Raw genomic sequence first — 19,627 nt, 5'->3', positions numbered from 1 at the left:
TTATTATTTGGAAGTGTCTAGGTGACTTGTTGAGTTATGAAGAACCAGGAATGTCTCATCAGTGGTCTCAGTAGGGGTCAGAGTTGAGTGGTGGCAGCATTTCTAGAGCAGGGCTTTTTTATTTTTTTAAAAAAGATATATATTATTTACCATTACAAGGAAAAGTCCATTTATTTCTATATCTTCTGTGATTTACATGAATTGAAGCAGAATGATGTATGTTCCAGAAGAACAATTTACACTATAACATTAGTATTATAAAAATAAACAATTTTGAAGACTTTTGCAAATTGTTGAAGAATGAAATAAGAAGAACCAGGAGAAAAAAATTATGCAATAACACTAGCAAGATAAACAACTTTGAAAGCTGCAAGAACTATGATCGAAACAGTGGTTATCCAAGATTTCAAAGGATCAACGATAAAATATACCACCCACCTCCTGGCAAAGAAGTTAGATAGATTTAGGGCACAAAAATCAAGAGCAGGGCTTCTTAAACTTTTTCCATTTATGACCCCTTTCTGCCTGAGAAATTTTTACAAAACCCTGGGCACATAGGTATATAAAATAGGTATACATAACCTTTTACTGTTGCCAAATTTTTTGTGACGCCCACATTCAGTTATTCAATCCCACATAGGGTCAAGACCCACAGCTGAAGAAGCTTTGCTCTAGTGTATACTGGAACAGCAATGCCTAATAGCAGTGAAGATACCTGCATCAGGAGCAGAGGGACACATTGAGGACAAATGGTCACAGATTGTTAGTCAACAAACTTCCTCTCAAATTTTGAAATGGCTAAAGCTCCGGACCTGAGACCTGAATTCAAATCCAGTCTCAGACTTTTACTAGCTGTGTGACCCTGGACAAGTGACTTATCTCAGCCTCAGTTTCCTCATCTGTAAAATGGGGATCACATAGCACCTATTTCCTGGGGTTGTTGCGAGGATCAAATAAGATATTTGTAAGGTGCTTTGCAAACCTTAAACCACTATCTATACGATAGCTATTATTATTACTTGAAGAAAAATTAGAAAGTTTAACCAAATTCTTCAAAGTTCATAAGGAAACAGGTAAATAAATGGATATGACTATAAGGGAAATGTCTGTTGGGGAAGGCAGAGTACCATGTTGTTGGGCAAAGATCCTTCCTCCAGACCTCAATATAGGTACATTGAAGGAGGTGATTGTATCCTACCATGGTCAGACCATATCTAGAATATTGCACTCACTTCTGACAAGGGTGATGAGGTGACAGAAGACTATGTAAGGGAGACAGCTCTTTACATAAAATTGGGAGGATATAGCCTCCCTAAAGGTAGGAACCATATATATATATATATATTTTTTTTTTGTGAGGCAATTGGGCTTAGGTGACTTGCCCAGGGTCACACAGCTAGTAAGTGTCAAGGGTCTGAGGCCGGATTTGAACTCAGGTCCTCCTGAATCCAGGGCCAGTGCTCTATCCACTGCGCTACCTAGCTGCCCCAGGAACCATATTTTAATCTTTCTTTGTAACCCCTTTACTTAGTTCAGTGCTCATCGTATAATAAGTATTTGTTGACTGACTGGGAAGCATTTTGGGGGTGGAGGAACAATAAGCCAATTTTAAGTTTTGAAGGATCATGTGGAAATGGGCTTAGACATATTCCTGGTACCCAGAAGGCCCAACTAGGAACAATAGGCAGAATTTACAAGGAGACAATTTTAAACTTGACATAAGGAAAAACTTGCTAATAATGAGAGCTCCCCAAAAGCTGAATGTGCTGCCTAATTAGACAGTGAGTTTTCCTTTATTGGAAGTATCCAGGCATAGTGAAGGATGACCTCTTGTTGGGAATATTGAAGAGGGGTTTGTTTGGCTTAGATGACCACTGTGGGCCCTTCTAAGTCTGAGACTCCATGATTTTTTTGAAGATAGAAAGTAGAACATAGAATAGTTTGTTAGAGGTAGAATCAATCTTAGAACATAGAGTGTCAGAATAGATCATGGAATAGGAAGACATTTTGAGATTATCCACTTATTCATTCATTGATTTAGAGAAGGAAGGGGCCTCAGAGGTCGTCTGATCTCCCTCCTTTTCACAGATGACAAAACTGGGTCCAGAGAGCTTAAATGATTGCCCAAAGTCACTTTCTGAGTTATTCAAATCTCATCCTCAGAGCCGGAGACATTTTCATTCTATTATGACAGCAAAAAGCTAAAATTTAGGGGCAGCTAGGTGGCACAGTGGATAGAGCACCGGCCCTGGAGTCAGGAGTACCTGAGTTCAAATCTGGCCTCAGACGCTTAACACTTACTAGCTGTGTGACCCTGGGCAAGTCACTTAACCCCAATTGCCTCACTAAAAAACAAAACAAAACAAAAAAAGCTAAAATTTATCTCACAGATGGAGACACTTTGAGGAAAAAAAGGGAGAAGTGAAGTGATTGGCCCTGGCCTAGCCATCTGTCAAATCCTTTGGTCATAGATTTGCTGATCAGGACCTTAATAGGTCAGCTTTTGTTAATGACTGCAGCCTATAGATAACTCTGTTGGCAACATGTTTTGCTCCCTGGAGGTTAGTATCAGTAGGAATGGGAAGTGAAATGAAACTGAAAACTTATTGTCTCTTCCCAGAGGGCTGTATTTTCATTTATCATACTCCCCATTGGTTCCTGCGCTCTCTGATAGTTCTTTGCATAGGACAGATGTTTAACAAATGTATTTTGAATGACTGAATGAATGCACCTTTTTTTTAAAGACAGGGTTGAATTGTGAGTTATTTCTAGTAGCTAGCATTTATATAGTGTTTTAAGTTTTACAAAAAGCTTTAAAAATATTATCTTGGGCAGCTAGGTGGCGCAGTGGATAGAGCACCGGCCCTGGAGTCAGGAGTACCTGAGTTCAAATCCGACCTCAGACACTTAACACTTACTAGCTGTGTGACCCTGGGCAAGTCACTTAACCCCAACTACCTCACTAAAAAAAAAAAAAAAGAAAAATATTCTCTCATGGAAACCCTGGGAGATAGGTTCTATTATTACCCCCATTTTATGGAAGAGGAAACTGAGGTAGATAAAGGTTAAGTGATTCACTTAAGTTCACACAACCACTTGGTGTTAAAATCTAGATTTGAACTCAGGTCTTCCTGACTACAGGCCTAGTGATCTCTCCACTGAACCATCTAGCTATCCTACTTTTGGAAATACAATATGCTTCCTAAAATCTAGCATTTCACTGCATTGGGTACTCTATACTAATATACATGGCAACCTTTTCTTATACTAATATAAGGTTGTTTTGAGTTGCTGTGGACAGAAGAAAAAATTTCCTAACTTAGTGGTCAACTTTTTGATAATGAACATCTCTTCATTTAGGTTGGTTGGTCCTCAGATAACAGACAATTTTTCATTGGGCTTATGAGTAAGCACTTTCTCTTCTTAGGGATAATAAAGAATATGAAATGGACTGGATCTGGGAACTCCATGATAGTGAAGCTCTATCTAGGGGTGCAATTTATAGAGTACTAGATCTGGGCATGTAATCAGGAAGACCTGAGTTCAGATGTGACCTCAGACACTTGCTAGTTCTCTGGGAAAGTCCCTTAAATTAAAAAAAAATTATTTTATTCTGAACTTAAGAAATAAAACAAGCATTTCTATAACAGTAGAATAGGAAAAAAAGATGATTGCACTTTTGCTACAAATCTATTATGTACAGCTTTCTATTTCTTTTAAATATGCAAAAAAGTTATCATGTAACTCCCTCCCTTTTTTTCTTCCCTCCCATCCTAGAGATGACTACTGTTAGAAACAATTATGTATGTATGTATACATATACATATTTATATGTATATGCACACACAAGTTTATATATACACATATGTGTAAAGATACATGCATACACGTACATATATGTATATGTGTGCATATATATCCATTCTATACATACTTCTATTTATCAGTTATTTCTCTGGATGCAGATAGTATATTCCTTCATATGCCCTTTGTAGTTAATTTGGGTTTTATAATAATCAAAGTGACTTAGTCACTCAAAGTTGTTATTAAAACAATATTTCTGGGGGCGACTAGGTGGTGCAGTGGATAAAGCACCGGCCCTGGATTCAGGAGTACCTGAGTTCAAATCCGGCCTCAGACACTTGACACTTAACTAGCTATGTGACCCTGGGCAAGTCATTTAACCCCCATTGCCCCGCAAAACACACACACACACACACACACACACACACACACACACACACACACAATATTTCTGGGGCAGGTAGGTGGCATAGTGGATAGAGCACTGGCCCTGGAGTCAGGAGGACCTGAGTTCAAATCCAGCCTCAGACATTTGACATTTACTAGCTGTGAGACCCTGGGCAGGTCACTTAACCCCAATTGCCTCATCAAACAAACAAACAAATAAAAAAACAATATTTCTTTTACTGTATACAACATTCTCTTTGTTCTGCTTATTTTGCTCTTCATTATTTCATACAAGTCTATCCATGTTTTTCTAAAATCATTGAGCTCATCATTTCTTTCTTTCTTTTTTTTTTAGTGAGGCAATTGGGGTAAAGTGACTTGCCCAGGGTCACACAGCTAGTAAGTGTTAAGTGTCTGAGGCCGGATTTGAACTCAGGTACTCCTGACTCCAGGGCTGGTACTCTATCCACTGTGCCACCTAGCTGCCCTGAGCTCATCATTTCTTATAGCACAGTAGTATTCCATCACAATCATATACCACAACTTGTTCAGCCCTTCCCCAATTGACAGACATCTCCACAATTTCCAGTTCTTTGCCACCAAAAAGAGAGCTGCTATAACTTTTGTCTGCCTCATTTTCCTTATCCATAAAGTGGGTGTAATAATAGCAACAACTTCCCAGAGTTGTGAAGATAAAATGAGGTTCACATCATGAATGTTAAAGTGCTATATTATTATTATTAGCTAATGCTAATAATAATAATATTCCAATGTAGGTTGTAACCTTCTTTGCACCTTTTAGTTTTAGAGTTATCTAGAGTACTGAAAAGTTAAGGGATTAGCCCAGGGTTATACAGCTGGTGTATGTCACAGGTGGGACTTGAACCCACATTTCTTGGTTTTGAGGCCAGATTTTTATCCGTTCTGTCTCACTGCCTCTATTGAATAGACACTTAACAATTATTTTTTTTTGAATGCTGAATGATGCATTTTACTAGCCTTGGCATTTGTGAACCCAAGGTTATCTCTATGCCTCTAAGAGGCACTGGAGGAAGATTTACAGTGGAAACATGTCTTCCTGGTGGGATCATTCTTACCATTGAAATAGTACTTTTATTGGTTGTGAATTATCTGGATGTTTTATTTTTTATGAGCCCTGGATTCTCAAAGCTCTGTCCCTTTAAGAAGTAAAAGGGAGCTAGGCCAGCATGTGCCAAGACACAGTAGTAGTAAAACACAGTAAGAAGGGCACTATATGAGGATTTGTATGAAATATGGCAAACTATCATTCAGTTGGTAGGGCTGGCTTGCTCGGTTATTCTCATGCTAGTTCACTGTCATGAATATGTGATCTCTAGGGACCTCTCCCAACCTCCCTCTCTTTCTCTTTATTTCTCACTTTCCTTCTCCCTCTCTCTTTTTCCCTCTATCTTGCTTTCTGGCTTGACATTTGGCTCAGACTGAAACCACTGTGTGGCTTCTCTCTGCTCTTGGTCTATACCCTCTCCTATTTCTGGCACTTTGATGGTTAATCCCTATGTAGGCCATGCTAGCTGGCCCAATGGGACATATCTATACTACCCATGCTACACAGTATAATCCTATACTTAGCTGGAATAGTGTAAATTTGATGGCAATTCCATTATTTGGAGGGATTTGAGAGGGACTTGGAATAGGCGGATTATAGGTAATTTAATAATAGGGTGATAGATCTAGAGATGGAAGGAACCTAAATTACCTAGTCCAATTTCCTTTTACCAATGAGGGAACTAAGGTCCAGGGAGAATTGGTGACTTGCCCAGACTCAAGTAAATTGTAAGTGGCAGACATGGGATTAGAATTCAGGTTCAGTGACCAGAGAGCCACTGCTTTCTCCACTTCACTATCCTGCTTCTTTTGAACTATTGGTTTCTTCCATGAGAAAATCTCAGATTTGTTGTAGATTGTTGTACTATTAAAGACTAGTGAAAGAGTCAGTTGAAACAGCCAGCATGTTTTTCTCTAGTTTGATGTTCGTGTGGAGCCAAAACAATCTGAATTTAGCTAAATTAATTATTATCAAACAATCTGAATTAATGATCATAGAACCATTGAACATTAGAAATGGAAGAGACTTCAGAGCGCAGAACTGAGAAACACAGAGCTTAGAAGGGTAGAGCTGGAGAGAACCTCAGAATGTAGAGTATTAGAACACAGAACATAGAATGTTAGATCTGGAAGGGGTCTTAGAAAAAGAATGCCAGTGATGGAAAGGGGACTGGAAATCATGTTGGCTAACTTCCTAGTTTTATAGATTAGGAAACTGTACTCCATACTTTGACTCTGCAAACCATACAACACTATTTGTCAGTCCTTATATTTGCTTAGGGAAATCTGAAAAGACCTGCCCTTTAAAGGGTGTCCCATTGAATAGCCACAGGGTATTTAAGACTGCATCTGCCTTCAACCCCTGGTCCTAAGAAATTGGTATTCTCAGAGTTTATTTCAGAAGCTCCAAGGGAGTCAGATTATACAGTACCATAAATATATTTTGCTTTTACTTCGATAGAATATGTAGCAATATTTCAAGTAGAGAGTTTTTTTTTAATTCAAGGACATCTTGAATTATTTTTGGAGATTGGCTAGCTCAGTAGACTGTAGTCAACAAATGACTGCTGACACTTAAGCGATTTATTTTTGTATATTTGGCTGGGTTCTATGTCTTTCCCTTTTAGTTCAGATAGAGTGGATTTATTTTCAAGTTAAGGCCAATATTTATGTTCTGGTCCTGTAGTCTGGACAAAGAAGTGCATGAAATGGTAGTTGATAAGCATAAATCCTAGGCCAACTTGACAGTAATTATTTCTGTCATTCTTTTCAATTTCTTTCATGTAGGAAGTTTAATCAATAGAAACCTACTTGGTTTGCATGTCGATATGCCTTTAAGAATGTGGCTACATGGGATGACAGTACTGGATTGGGACTCATAACTTGAATGACTCTGGGGAAGTAATTTAATCCCTTTGGGTTTCTTCATTTTTAAAATGAGGGGACTGGATTAGATGACCTTTGAGATCTCTTTTAGAGCTAAGATTCTATGTTCTATTTTCTAACATTCCATATCACACAAAGTCCTTTCTCATTCTTATAGTCTGTTTTAAGATTCCTTGTAGCTCTAACATTTTATGGGTTCTAAATGTTTTAAGCCATTAACTGGTAGTTCTGATTTCACCTGTTAAACTGGATTTCCAGGGCTGGTTCTGCCAATTTCCAGTCTTATTCTCAAGGCTGTTAGGGTTTGCAATCTATGTCTTAAATGGATCCAGGTACAAATAAGATTAAATGGGAACTTTTGGATTTGGTCAGATCTGGTCATCTTGTCTAAAAACAACTTTAGGATTATCTCCTAAACACTAATTTCATGAAGGTCAAAGGGAAAGGGGAATTGAAGGGAGTTATGTCCTGTTTCTTTTTCTGTTTCTTCTTACCATGGGGTGCAAGAAAATTTTTAATTTTTTAAAAAACATTTTAATAACTGTTATTTCAGTATAATTATTTTTCTTGTAGCCCTGTGGATTTTATTTTAAACATTTGGAAATATGATTGTGAGAAGAGGTCGATAGGATTCACCAGATTCCCAGAGGGGCCCATGCCCCAAACAAGATAAAGAATCCTTGATCTGGCCTTTGATTCTCACCAGGCCTGCTTTTTGTTCTTTTTAGACCTTGAGTCCTTGTAGTAGTATTTGGTAACAGCAATCATGCCTATAGAATAGAGCCTGGGCTGAGCAATGAAGTAAGCTAATGGAATGATAGTTTGCATAAAATATGTCTAATTTTGAGAATGAAAGTGACAACAATTCTATTGCATTCTCCTGTATTTAGGTCACACTTGGGACATTGCTATATGCAGGATCACACAGAATCTCAGAAGTGGAAGGTCATCTGGTCCAGTCTTTAGCTAATATTTCTATAATGTCTCTGAGAGATGATCATTCAGCCTCCTCTATGAATGTTGTTTTCCCCATTAGACTGTAAGCTTCTTGAGTGCAGAAACCTTTTCCCTTGTACTTAGCACAATGTTTGACACAGAAGCACTTTAATGCTTTTTTCATTATCACCCTTTGTCTGAAGACCTCTAGTGATTGGGAACTTACTACCTATTGAAGCAACTTTCTTTTCCCCTCGTGTGTGTGTGTGTGTGTGTGTGTGTGTGTGTGTGTGTGTGAAAAAGATAAAGTAGAAAATGTCTCAGAGGTGGGTGGCCAAGATAGTGAGAAGTCTTATATAGCTATGCTATATAAGAAATGTTATAAAAGAAATGAAAGTGGAGAAGATAAAATTTAGGGAAAAGTGGAAGGCATGTAGAAAAGATGGCAATCTGGGGCTTCTTTTTGCAAATCCAGCACTCTTTCCACTGTACCACACTGCCTCTCCAGGGAGTCAGATTTTTGGTTCATTATAAGAGAGAGCTTTTTAACCATGATAACTACATAACAAACAACATGAGTTACATGGTTAAAGTAGGGATCTTATTGTCAATGGAAATATTCAAGGATGACTACTTTTCAGGGATGTAAGGAGGAAATGCCTGCATTAGGAAGGAGATAAAAATTAAATGAAGTTAAAAATTCTTCCAACTCTAAGATTTAGTGGCAGCAAAAGCTTGCTCACTTCTCAGATGCTTTACTTTGGCTATCCAGAGTCCTTTATATTGTATTATCCCTCCTACTCTTTCTCTTTGGCCCTTTATTCACAAATATCCTTTCCTTCCTTCCTTCCTTCCTTCCTTCCTTCCTTCCTTCCTTCCTTCCTTCCTTCCTTCCTTCCTTCCTTCCTTCCTTCCTTCCTTCCTTCCTTCCTTCCTTCCTTCCTTCCTTCCTTCCTTCTTTCCTTCCTTCCTTCCTTCCTCCATTCATTTAACAAGCATTTAGATTATACCAGGCACTGTGTTAGACTTCCCAGTTTCTTCCTGAAAAATCATCTACTCAGTAAGATAGATATTAATTGCTTAGCAGGTCCTAAGCACCAGGAATACAAAGAAAGACAAAAATATAGTCTTTGCCCTAAAGGACCTCTAATAGAACATTCTAACAGAGGAGGAATCATACAATGAACTGAGTGTTTACAGAATATATGTATAAATGTAAGTGTAAATGGAAGAGCATCCCAAGGGAAGTCACTTGGTAGTGGTAGGGGAATGGCAGATGGAAGGGGTTGGGAAAAACCTCCTGTAGAAGGCAGGATTTGAGCTGAGTGTTGAAAGAAGCCAAGGAAACTAGGAGGCAGAAGTGATGAGGGCTAGCCCATAGACAGCCAATAGAGAAGCAGATGGGAGCTGGAGTTCAAGTTCATACAGCAGCAGGTAGTCCAATATGACTATATTGTAGAGAGTGTAGAAGGTTGGTAAATACAATACTGGAAAAGCAGGATGAGGCCAAGTTGTGAAAGACCTGAAATGCCAAACAGAGGATTGTATATCTTATCCTAGAGGTATTAAGGAGCCACTGGCGTTTGCCACGTAGGGAAGGGTGATGTGGTCAGGAGAGATTTAGAAGCCAACTTCTCAGTTTCTCAGTAATCAGTTTTCCCCCTTTCTTTCTTATTTTCTCATTGTCAAGCACATTACCCCTTTGTCATTTGTATTCTGTTCTCACTTATATTATTCTTTCTGTGAATAAGGTACAAAACAGAATTCTGTATACAAGACCCAGTGGATTGTCCATGTTGGGAATAATATTGCATGCTTGTGAGATTGCCCAGCTCACCCCTCTTCCAGGGAATTTTACTTCCATTTCTTATGATGGAGATGTACCTAGAAACTTTGGGAAATCTCCCCTCTCAGGAAAAGCCTAGGGATACTAGATGATTTTAATTTTCCTTACATAGAGACAGAAACAGCTGCACCAAACTGACACTCTCAGAAAACCCCAAATGTGTTGGAACAATGGAGAAAGTTTTCTGGAATTGTTACCAGTAGAAAACTTTTAATGAATCCAGGAGTGTTGTTTACCAAGTTAAGATTCTTTCAGATGTCAGGAAATAGATACCTAGATGTCAGTTCATAAAATACAGTACTGATGTGATAACAGAAAGAAGAGAGGACTGGAATCCCTACATGATAACAGATAATGAAGGAAGCCAAAGATAACTTGGAAGAAACACTGTTAACCAAGAGGGATAGCAATTGTTTTCTGTTAAATCAAATATTTATGAGAGTGGGATTTGATTACATGTGGTTTAGCAATTCAAGGGAGAGATAATTTTCAGGAGATGCCTGAGGTGTTAGAGCAATTCAGATAACTGCTCCTTGTATGAAAATAATTAATCACAAGAAGCTTGGCATGAAAATTATGATGGAATAGAAGATAGGTAGAAGCTCTTAAAACTTGGAGAATTTAAATAGTGACATATGTATCTTTGAGGCAACATGAAAGGCAGCATTCAGTAGAATGAATGCTGGATTTTCATCAGAGAACTCGAGTTTGATTTCCCTCTTTACCATTTTGTGCCCTTGGGCGACTCACTTATGTCTGCAGGTCTCAGTTTCCTCTTCTATAAAATTAGGGGGTTGTACTAGATCACCTCTAAGGCCCCTACCAGCTCAGGATTTATTATCCTGCGATTTTGGACAAGTCTCTAATTTTCTGAGCTTCATTTCCTCATCTGTGAAATGGGGACAAAAATATCTCTCATCTCCCTAAAGACCACAGGATGAAATAATTTAGATAATAAAATGAGATAACGAATACATAGCATTTTGTTTATATGTAAAGTGATATTTTCTCAGTGTGAAAACAACTGATCAGTGTTCTGTAACTTAATAAAGTCTTAAGGAATTGCCTGAGCTTCAGAGAGCCTCTCAGATCTATTTGTTTGGTCCTTACCTTTCTCCCAAACTCCAGTATTGTATCTCCAGCTGCCATCTTGAATTGGGTGTCCTGTAGATTCCTAAACTCAACATATCCAACATTTCTGAACATACCCAACATATCTCAAATCGAATTCATTCTCTTTCCTCCCAAACTTTGCCCTTCTTCCTAACTTCCCTGTTACTGTCTGGTGCACCACCATCCTTCCAGTCACCTAGGCTACCAGCCCAGGTGTCATCTTTGACTCTTCACTCTTTTTCCCCTTCTCCCCACCCCATAGCTTATCAGTTGTAAAGTCCTGTTTTTTTCTACCTTCATAACATTTTCTGATAGGCCTACTGTTCTCTACTCACACAGCCACTATTCTACTGCAGGCCATCATTACTTTCCAACTGTACTATTGCAAATAGCCTGCTGGTTAGTCTCCCTGCTTCAAATCTTTCCCCACTTTAATCCATCCTCCATTCAACTGCTAAGTACAAACCTGACCATGCCACCTCCCAAACAACAAACTCTAGTGGCTCCCTATGACCTCCAGGATCAACTAGAAAATTCTATTTGGCTTTTAAAACTCATAACCACTTGGATCCTTCCTACTTTTCCAACCCTCTTTTTCTTTACTGCCCTTCACGTACTTTACAATTCAGATACACTGGCCTTCCTGATTTTCCTTGAACCTGACACTCCATCTCTTAACTCTATATGGTTTTTTGTTTTTTGTTTTTTTTTTTGCGGGGCAATGGGGGTTAAGTGACTTGCCCAGGGTCACACAGCTAGTAAGTGTCAAGTGTCTGAGGCCGGATTTGAACTCAGGTACTCCTGAATCCAGGGCCTGTGCTTTATCCACTGCGCCACCTAGCCGCCCCCTAACTCTATATGGTTTTATTGGATGTCTCCCATTCCTGGAACTCTCCCTTTCTCCTATATCTACCTCTTAGATCCTTGGCTTCCTTCAAGTCTCAGCTAATGTCCCACCTTTTGTAAGAGGCAGTTAGGTGACATAGTGGATGGAGCACTGGACCTGGAATCAGGAAGTTAAATCCAGTTTGCCTCAAATACTTACTTACTAGCTGTGTGAACCTGGGCAAGTCACTTCATTTTTTCAGCCTCAGTTTACTTAGCTGTAAAATGGGGATAATAATAGTTGTACCTGAAAGGGTTGTTGTGAGGATCAAATGAGATAACATGTCAAATACTTATCATAGTAGGCTTGTATAAATGCTTATTCTCTTTTCTGTCTTTTCCAGTTGTCCTTAATCTTTAGTGGCTTCCTTCAGACATGACTTTCAATTGATTCATATATATGTTGTTTGGATGTAAAATGAGATAATATTCAGAAAGCACTTGGTCAATCTTGAAGTGCTATCTATAAAATGCTATTATTGTTATTATGGTTATATAGCTGTTTGTATATTATTTTTTCCATTAGACTGTGAGCTCTTTGAAGGCATGAGACTTAGTTCCCTATGGTCACATGGTTAGTAAGTATCTCAGGATGTGAACCTAGATCTTGGCTTCAAGTCCAGCACGCTATAGCTGCTATTACCTTTCCTCTAAGATAGATAAATACTTGGATTAAATAATGGACTCCCGAGTTATGGTTGTTGGCCAGAAAGGAAAATCATAAGGACTTTTAGTAAGACTTGTTCTATTGTGAATAGGGATTAAATAGGAATTCTTCCTAGATGTTCATGAATGAATGAAAAACCTTTCATTTATTAAGGGCTTCCTGAATGCCGAGATCTGTGCCTTATATGTGCCAGACATACAAATACAAAAGCAAATACAGTCCCTATCTTCAAAGGGCTTACATTCTAACAGAGGAAATAACAAACATAGGTGACTGTTAGCCAAAGAGGGGTATTTCGTTGCAAATCTACCAAAGTGGTGAGTGGGACCATTTTGACTGACACATGCCATCCAGGAACAATGGCAGGGTTGATTTGATTATGGCTCACAGTTCTAGAAACAGAGGAGAGGCGGGGATAAAAAGAGGATGCAGGGACAGTTGGAAAGGAGGCTATGGGGGATAAAGCCAGATAGGAGGAAGTGAAATGAAGCATAGTGAGGGATTCCCTGGAATAGGAAAATAAAATAATCCTCCACAGTACTTTATTGTAGGAAAGTTGCTCATTCCCTTTGGTGGGAAATCGGATTTTAGCAAAATCTCATCTAATCTCTCTTTCATGTGATAGTCTCCAACTATTTGAAGGCAGCTATTATGTCCTCTTCAACTCTTCTTTTCTAGACTTCTTGTCCTGATTCCCTTCATCTACCTTTTGTAAGGAATGGCTTCCATACCTCTTACAATCCTTGTTATAACAATAGCTGGCATTTGTATAGCACTTTAAGGTTTATGAAGCACTTTACAAATATTATTTCATTTGATCTTCACAACCATTAGACTTAGGTAGGTGCTATTATCTTCTCCATTTTACAGATGAGGAAACTGAGGCAAATAGAAGTTAAGTGACTTGTCCAGGTTCCCATAGGTAAGTGTTTGAGAATGGATTTGAACTTCAAGTATAGTGTTCTATGTACTATGCCACCTTGTTCCCTCCTGGATGTTTTCTAGTTTGTTCAAAGTTCCAAACAGTTAACTCTGAAATAGACTTTTGGAACACTCTTCATTCATGAGTTGTGAAATAATCAAATAAAAATAATTGCGATGATAATATTTTAATAGTTCTCAGCTATTTGGTTCCTTCTTCCATAGATACAGAGTTAGCCAGTGCCATGCTTTGTATATTTGGGGTCAGTTATAGTTGATTCCTACCTCTTCTTTTACCCTTCTTAATTATGGACAAGTCCTGTTTAGAGAGGGAAATCATGTAGTAGAAAGTATAGTGGATTCGATATTGGAAGACTGGAGTTTGAATCCCAGCTCTTCTATTTTATAATAGTCCACATTTATATAGAATTTTAAAGTGTATAAAGCACTTTACATATAATATCTTGTTTGATTTTTTTACAACAACTCTCATATATAGGCAAAATTATTATTTACATTTTACAAATGAGGAATATGAGGCTCAGAGATATTAAATGGTCTGTCCATGGTTATGTAAGTGGTAAGTAGCTGAGGTCAGATTCAGATCTAATTTGTTCTATCCACCAAGTGTGGGATAGGTCAAATCACTTGGCCTCTCTGCACCTTAGTTTCCTCATCCATAAAACAATAGATTAGATGATTTCTAGGGTCCTCTATGAGCATGTAGGTGGTGCAATGGAATCCCTAGAGTCTGGAGGACCTAAGTTCAAATCCAGCCGTAGAAACTTACTAGCTGTGCAACCCTGGGCAAGTAATATAGCCTTGTTTGCCTCAGTTCCTCATCTATAAAATGATATGGAGAAGGAAATGGCAAACTACTCCGGTATCATTGCTAATAAAACCCCCAGTGGGGTCAGGAAGAGTTGGATACTGAATGACAAGATTCTCTATGCCCTATAATCTACAATTTGACTCCTTTGGGTCCTACAGCCAACAATGAAGGGATGGTTTCTACTCCTGATGGCCAATCTCCAAATGGTGATCCTTTTTAACCTCCCTAGGATATCATAAACCAGAAGAACCCAAGATGGTATTGGAATAGAGTTTTAGTGAAGGAATAATACCTTTGACGTTATTGTGAGGAAAGCACTTTGTAAACATGAGAACACTATATACATGTGCTTATTGTTACTCTTCATTTCAACATTTTCTAAGTACACTAGCAATCCTCTCATACTGGCTTTCTTACCATTTCTCTTATGTGATACTCCATCTCTTGTAGAAATGGAAATCTTAAAGTGCAATATAAATGTTAGTTATTATTGTTATTGTTATTAGCGTTATCCTGACTTCATTTCTGTTTAGTGGCTGTCTCCATGCCTGGAACCCTCTCCTTTCTCCCCTCTGTCTCCTACTTTCTTTGGCTTCCTTTAAGACTAAGCTTAAGTCCCATCTTCTTCCCTCTTGTAGTTTACCTTAGAGTAGGGGGAGATATTTACAAAGATAACTAAACTACATAATACTACATGCTAAGTCCATTAGAGAAGTTCAGAACAAAGTGCCAGGTTTGTTCTGGAGGGAAAGATCATTAACATTTGGGGTGCAGTGGGGGCAACGATCAATCACCTGCTAGCTGCGCTCCTTCTTGCTTTTTAAGGGGATGAGGAGTTGGGAACCAGGCAGTTATGTATTGTGATGGTTCTATCCTCTTGGATCTTGGGATTGAATTTTTACCAGTGGTGTAATCTAGGATATTAACTACTCTGAGCCTCATTTTGTTCAAATGTCAAAAGGGGATAGTAAGATTTTGCAACTTCTCCTGTTCTGCTTGCTTGGGTTCTCGGGGTCATGGGCAATGTAAAATGTTCTCTAAGGGTTACAAAATGGTATAAATGGAAGCTATGATATAATGATGGTTTCCACAGGCTCTAAATCAATGAACTCATGATAAGGATGATGAAGAGGAAGCAGCAGCATCAATGTGATACTCTGCAAAGAGTGACTGGATTTGGTGGCAGAGACCTTGCTTTGAAATCTAACTTACTTACTACCTGTGTGACCTTAGAGGCAGCTAGGTGGTACAGTCTGATAGAGTTCTGGGCCTGGAATCAGGAAGACATGAGTTCAAATGTGACCTCAGACATGTACTAACTGTGTGGCTCTGGACAAGCCTTCTAACCTCTGTGTGCCTCAGTTTCCTTAACTGCAAAATGGGGATCATAGCACTTTACTCACTGGGTTGTTGTGAGGATTAAATCAGATAATGGTAGGTATTTACTAATAGTTGTTCTCTTCCCTCCCTCCCGCTAAGGCAAGTTATTTAACTTTAGTTTCTTCATCTGTAAAATAGGCACATTGGGTCAGCTGACCTCTAAATCTCCTTCTAGCTTCAAATCTATGATATATTGAAGAAGATGGTAATAATGATGATGACTTCAGCTCATCTAGTAAGGAGAAGTAGCCAGGATATTGTTTCTGGAATACTGATATGACTTCTGCAACATTTCCTTTGTAAATTTTAATGATTGTTACAAAAAAGACGGGCTTCTGAAGCCAACAGCAGACAGAACTGAAGTGATTATCTATTTCTGTCTGGTCCCCAACACGCTTGAACTAAATTAAAGTGAAAGTAGATTTTTTTCTTTTTACTTTGGACACAGATGCTTGGTCTTTAAGGTAGATTTCTTTGGGCATGTTTCCTTTCCTCTGATTTTATGAACAGGCAACATGGACAACCTTGAAAATCTTCCCTTAAGTGAAAGAAAATAGAAAAGAAATGGTCACATTTGCTTTAGCAGGGAAGCAATTAACTCTTCAGCAGTGTGGAAAACAGCTTTTGAGCTGCATTTATCGATGCATGGATTTCACTGTTGTGTGTGATACTTGAAGACAAATGGCTGGGTCTGTAATTAAGACTGCTGAGGAATTGGCAAGTTTGATATGATGATGAAGAACCCACGGAAAGGGCAAGTGAGTTAGATTGGTCAGGACGATACAGTCAGTGTGACCTTGGTGCCCCATTCCTGCTCATTGATTTACCAATTAAATATAACTTTCAATCAGTTAGAATATGTTCTAAGTTATTGAGCAGAGCTAGCAGGAAAGAGAAGATGAGACAATGGGTAAGCACAATGACACTCTTACATTTTATTAAGTTAAATTGGGCGATGAAGGGGATGTTAATTTATTTTTCTCTTTGTTCTGGTACAGAGGCAACTCAGTGCATTGGTTAGAGTGCTTGATTTGCAGTTGGGAGTACCTGGGTTTAAATTCTACTTGCCACTTACCAGCTATATGAACCTGGGTAAGTCACTTCACCACTTTGAAGTCCCTCTTTATACAGTCATTGTGGCAGCTGCATATAGATATTTTTTTTTTTTTTTGCGGGGCAATGGGGGTTAAGTGACTTGCCCAGGGTCACACAGCTAGTAAGTGTCAAGTGTCTGAAGCTGGATTTGAACTCAGGTACTCCTGAATCCAGGGCCAGTGCTTTATCCACTCTGCCACCTAGCTGCCCCCTAGATCTTTTTTTTTTTTTTTTTTTTTGTCTAAGACAATTGATCTCAAATTCTCTTTTTATTTTCCCTCCCTTTTGTGGTCCAATCCTTTACAGCAAACAATTGCTTGGATGGTAATAGAAACCCTCTAAACTTTGTCTAGAGACAAATCTCTTTATTAAAGTACAAAGAATAAAAAGAATAGTAAAAAGCAAATTATACAGAGCAGGAAACTCCAGTAGGCCAGGTGGTTTTGAAGCAGGGGAAAGTGGAGAGGGGATAATTCCACAATGTAGGAAACAGGTATATATAAACAAACAACAAATTTTGTAAAGGCAGGTTGCTATTTAAGTGAGCCAGACAAGGATCCATCTGTTCATGCTTATATTCAGTTCAAGGTAGCAGCACTCTCTACTGGCATGTCTACCTGTCCTTTTTTTTCTCTTCAGTGATAGCTAGGTTTTTCCTGTTCCTTGAGGCTTCCACTTCTCATGAATCTCCAGTACCTTCTTCTAGGTGGGAAGACTACACTTCTTCTTAGTGAACTTGAGAATAAATGGTGACAGCTACACAATGGTGTATTGAATCTAGCTCACACTGATTTATGAGAGCCTATTGTTAAATTTTCAGTGTGAGTATACACCTCAGAAATTGGCAAATGCTACAAATCAAGACTTGAATTATTGTTTTGTTGATTGCATAAACTTAAGAAAGTGATGGAGAAATGTTAATAATGCATGTTAAACTTAAAAGTATGTTCTGAATATTTTTTGTCTGGGGAGAGTTAGTTGTTAAATGCTTACTAGCACACCCTTGTACCTATAAGACTCAGAACTTCTATATTTCTATAACTTCTATACTAAATCAGAGACAAGTTATTGAGTATTTATGTATTTTTTTCTGGTAAAACTGCATGAGAATGTCATAGATCTCTCATTTATTGAAGCTCTAGCCATACCTAAACATTACCTGCTAATCACCCTCCCTTTTATCAGCTTCAGGGCTGCAAGTCAGCACATAGGATTTCTTGAGACTGTTGATGCTGATGCATAAGATCATGGGATTTGAGTGAGAATGGATCTTTAATATAATCTGGTCTAGCTCATTGGTTTTGCATATGAGGAGAATGAGGTCCAGAAAAGTTAAACAACTTAACCATTGACATACAGCTTATTTAGGAAGTAGTAGAACCAAGATACAAACTTAAGTCCTCTGATTTCATATCTAGTGCTTTTTCCTGTAAACTATACTGTGTTGCTGGAGAGGTATTAAAGATTGATACATATGAATGGATAGAGCAGGGAAGCTCATGGTGCCCTGAGAAGATCTGTTCTTATAATTTCCAATTTGCTCTGGATACAAACCTGTTCTTATATCAAGAACTATCCTTATATAATTAATGCTTATCTCCCTCCATGGCTGCATTTAGGTATTAAAGTCCTTGTGAGAGCAGGGATTCTATGGTGGGGTTCTATGGTTCTATGTGTGAGATTTAAAATTGGATATTAGATCATAAATCTCTTCTCTTTAACCTTTCCCTTAATTTATCTCCCAGACTAGTAAATGGAAGAAGCTTCTGGTTTTCTAGTTAGAGCTTTATTGTGTGGTAGTTACCAGGTGATGTTGATTAGAGGGATAGGGAAGTATAAATACAAAACAAATAGTCTTAAATCTAGGCTTAGTCTATATTCCATATAAAACTCACCAAAAGTCCAAGGCCACCTTTGGGGAGAGAGAGAGAGACTGAGTCAAGCGCGTGCTGCTAACCGCGAGCCTGGCCGAGTCGAACTCCAGTCAGCGTCTGTCTGTGCAGCGCAGCCAGGGGACCAGCAGAGCAGGAAAAAGCTCCCACTTCCGTTCTCCCCTTGCCTTTTAAGCTCGCACCCCGGAAGTCGAGTGCATAGCAGGCAGTCTGGCATGCATAGCAGGCGGACTGGCGTGGGTAGCGGGTGGACTGGCGTTCGTAGCTCATGCCGTTGGTCTCCTCCCCAAAAGGGTGGTCCTTAAAAAAACTGGCGTCTCTCCATTATCGCTAACCGACTGTTAAAACTTTTTACCATATATGTCTGTGATTGGAAAGGAGATGAGGGAATGGTTCATGCCCTTCAGGTTAGCAGGAAGGAATGGTATGGTCACTGATGAGAACTGATTCCAGACTATTGTGAGCAGATTCATATGGGAAAATGTAGGTCTGAAGCCCCACTTAAGGAGCATGGATAGTGACTTTAAAGGATTTCTTGAACTGTTTGGGGCATTAGAATAAATGCGTCATCTCCTAAGGTTATTATTTTGTAGCAGAGAACACTCATTTGGATATATAAGTTCTTGGGTGGTTTGATTATATTTTTTCTAATACACATATCATGATGATATTTATAAATGCTAATTTTTATAGTATTTTAAGATAAATTTTATTGATGAAAGGTCGTTATACCTATTTTTAAAAAAAGTTTACCCAGTCTAGTATAGTCTCTCATACAACTATGGTTTTTATTCAGGTCACAGTCTAGTGGAAAGAGCCCTATACTTAGAGTCAGGAGTACCTGGCTTAGAATCCAGACTTTTATGTTCAGAAGATATGTGATCCCAGACAAGTCA

Source organism: Dromiciops gliroides, chromosome 3, assembly GCF_019393635.1.
Source record: "Dromiciops gliroides isolate mDroGli1 chromosome 3, mDroGli1.pri, whole genome shotgun sequence".
Classification (NCBI taxonomy): domain Eukaryota; kingdom Metazoa; phylum Chordata; class Mammalia; order Microbiotheria; family Microbiotheriidae; genus Dromiciops; species Dromiciops gliroides.
The sequence above is the reverse complement of the archived record's forward strand: the minus strand, read 5'-3'. Positions refer to the sequence as shown.